The sequence below is a fragment of the Oryctolagus cuniculus genome, chromosome X (genome assembly GCF_051225735.1).
Source record: "Oryctolagus cuniculus isolate XC-2025 breed Fujian yellow rabbit chromosome X, ASM5122573v1, whole genome shotgun sequence".
NCBI classification, from domain to species: Eukaryota; Metazoa; Chordata; class Mammalia; order Lagomorpha; family Leporidae; genus Oryctolagus; species Oryctolagus cuniculus.
In genome coordinates this window covers 130,859,306-130,862,231 of record NC_142888.1, presented here as the reverse complement: position 1 = coordinate 130,862,231, position 2,926 = coordinate 130,859,306, and positions in this window count along the sequence as shown.

The following is a 2,926-nucleotide window of genomic DNA, read 5'->3' as shown; positions in this document are numbered from 1 at the left end:
TCTGGTGCAGAGGGAAGACAAACTGAAATGGGAGATACACAGAGCTAGCTGTCCCCAAGTTGGGAGAGAAAATGCCTTTCCTTGGCTCTGATTCTCTAGACAGGATATGCCATGGGGGCCAGGTACAGGCCAGTGTCTAGGCTCTAGGAAGCCATTAGCTATCAATAAGTCAGGAATGGAATGTGTGTGGTAGTGCTCAGGACTCAGGCCTACAAGCAGGGCAAGTTTAGTCTTGCAGTGATCAGGCAAGGTTCAGTGGTCTGGAACCATCCACTGGGTTTGTGAATACATAATGCCAGGCCCACCCCCAGTGTGTTAGGTCAGTAGGTCTAGGGTGAGCCCTAATAGTTTCCATTTCTAATGAGCTCTGAGGGGGAGGCTGTGGTTTCCTGGCAGTTGGGGTTTCTCCAAATGGGATGGGGTGGGAGGTGAGATAAGTCTAGGTCCAGAATGCAGGGAAATACACACAAAGGTCAAAGCACCCTCCAGGCAGGGCGGGCATCTATCTGCTTGGCTAGCTGGGGCTTGGGGGTCTCTGGAGGCCCCAGCCTCTTCCTAATTAACCAGTCTCATCTTTGGGATCTGAGTGGATACAGCTTCTGTGACTATTATGCCCTTTCACCTGGGCCAGGCCACAGCACTCTGTACCTTCCATTCTTGGAACTTGGGGCAATTTTGAATTATGTATTGATTTTGGGGACCCCACAAGCATGTGTGCTTCAAGCGATCAGGGGCTGTGTCTGTTTGAGTCACCACTGAAGGGCAGGGAGGGCACCCAACAGGTATGTGTGGATTGAATGAGTGAATAAAACTAGAGTGGAGAAGAGGTTTCCTGAGGAAATAGAAGTCAGGGATGGATGGGACCATCTAGAGTTCAACAAAGAACATTTTTAGCCCAAATAGTTGCTAGCAGTTTTTCTTAGCAAACTGTAAGGACAAAGCCAGAGGACCAAACTGCCCTCAGCTTCCTCCTTCCAGCTTTCTTAGAAAAATACTCAGCCCAGCCCAAAGTGCCCATCTTTCTGGGCTGAGTTCTGGCCCTTCGGCAGGTGCTTCTATTTGCAGCTTCATTTCTGTTCCACCAATGTGTCACAGCTTGGGTCTGTTACTTCCTGTCTGGTCTCCCAGGATTTTGCCCTCCACAGCTGGAACCATCACTGATTTCCCATACCTACAAGATAATTCCCTGGAGCTTGGCATCCATGGCTCTTGCACCCTCTTCAGCCTGCCTGACTTCCCATTGCTTCCTGCCCCTCACAGCATCCCCCCAATCCCAAACCTTGCACTTCTGTCCTTCAGAAGCCTAAGCCAAATCAATGTCAGACACACCCTTATTTTATGTGCTGTTAAGAAATCCAACATGCTACTAATTAAAGTACCACAGGCAATTGACTGTGAGACTGCCCCTTGAGCCTCAAATGCCAACTAGGGCCCTGCACCTACTGTTTTATCCTACCTGAGCCAATTCAATGTGCCACCTGCCCTGAAGAAGCCATGTCTCCACCCTCTCAACTGATACCACTTGGTCACAAATATGTGTATCATTTCTTGCCTGGTACTACAGGGACTTGTGAATGTCTCAACTCCATTACTCTGTCTTAGGCAGATCATGTCTTATTTATATTTATCTTACATCTCCCCACACCTAGCAAACTGTCCTCAGGCAGAGGTGATAGTGAGTACCTCAAAATGTCTGCGGAAAAATAAAATGAAATGGTAAGTTTATTTCGGTGTAAGAAATTTTGAAATTCATGCATAATTTTTTCATAATATGCATTTTCCTTGTTTTTGAAAACTCCTCATATATGGGGCTCGCATTGTGGCACAGCAGATAAAGCCACTGCCTGTGACACTGGCATCCCATACGGGTACCAGTTCATCTCCAGGCTGCTCTGCTTCCAATCCAGCTCCCTGATAATGGCTTTGGAAAAGCAGTGGAAGATGGCCAAAGTGTTTGGGGCCCTGCCACCTGTGTAGGAGACTGGGATAAAACTCGTGGCTTTGGCCTGGCTCAGTGCTGGCCATTGTGGCCATCTGGGGAGCAAACCACCAGATGGAAGAGCTCTGTGTCTCTTTATCTCCCTCTTGCTCTGTAACTCTGACTTTCAGAATAAGTAAATAAGCATTTTTAAAAAGAAAGCCATATGCATGGATTTCAAATTTTTTGCACCAAAATAAACTTATTTTTAACCCTATTTTCCATTATCTTTCTGAAGTACCCCTGTATTCCTAAAACAGATACTATATGGGTTGCATCACACCTTCATTTTATTGCAACTTTGCCAGCTATCTCTCTGTCCTTGGGCACAGGTGGAGAAAAAGAATTCTTAAAAATTTCATTTCAGTTAATCTGAGAAGAAACCAGGTTCTGTAAGACCATCATCAGGAATTAGAGAAGGCTGGACTACTACATGTCCTTTGGAAATTGGCTAGAAGGAGTCTATGCACGTGAGAGCAGGAAGTAGCCCTTTCAGTATCCAAAACCCCAAGGAGATAAAGGTGGCTCTCTCCTCTCTGGTCACTGCCAATCAGCCCCAGTTCCCACATTAAGATAAGAACTGAAAAGTTAACATAGCATGTCACTGGGCCACTTCACTATGTTGTCACTAGAAATGACAACAGGACCCTGTTCATAAAGAGAAGTACAGATGGACACACCAATAGGAAAGGTTGTAAGGAAGTGAACAACCAGCAATGCTTTTCTCCCAGGAATCCCCATCCCCAGGGATTAGGAGGGTCACACTTAAGCTTGTGTTTTTTCTTTCTTAAATATTTTGCTCTAAACTCTGTCAAATGCAATGTATATCTGAAGTCTCACCCAGGTGTTTACAACTTCTGCTTTTCTTCTAGTAGTTCCTTGCATAGTCTAGCAGTTTCTAAGCTAGTATTGGTTTGCATGGGAACAAATTTGGTTACCCACCCTAAA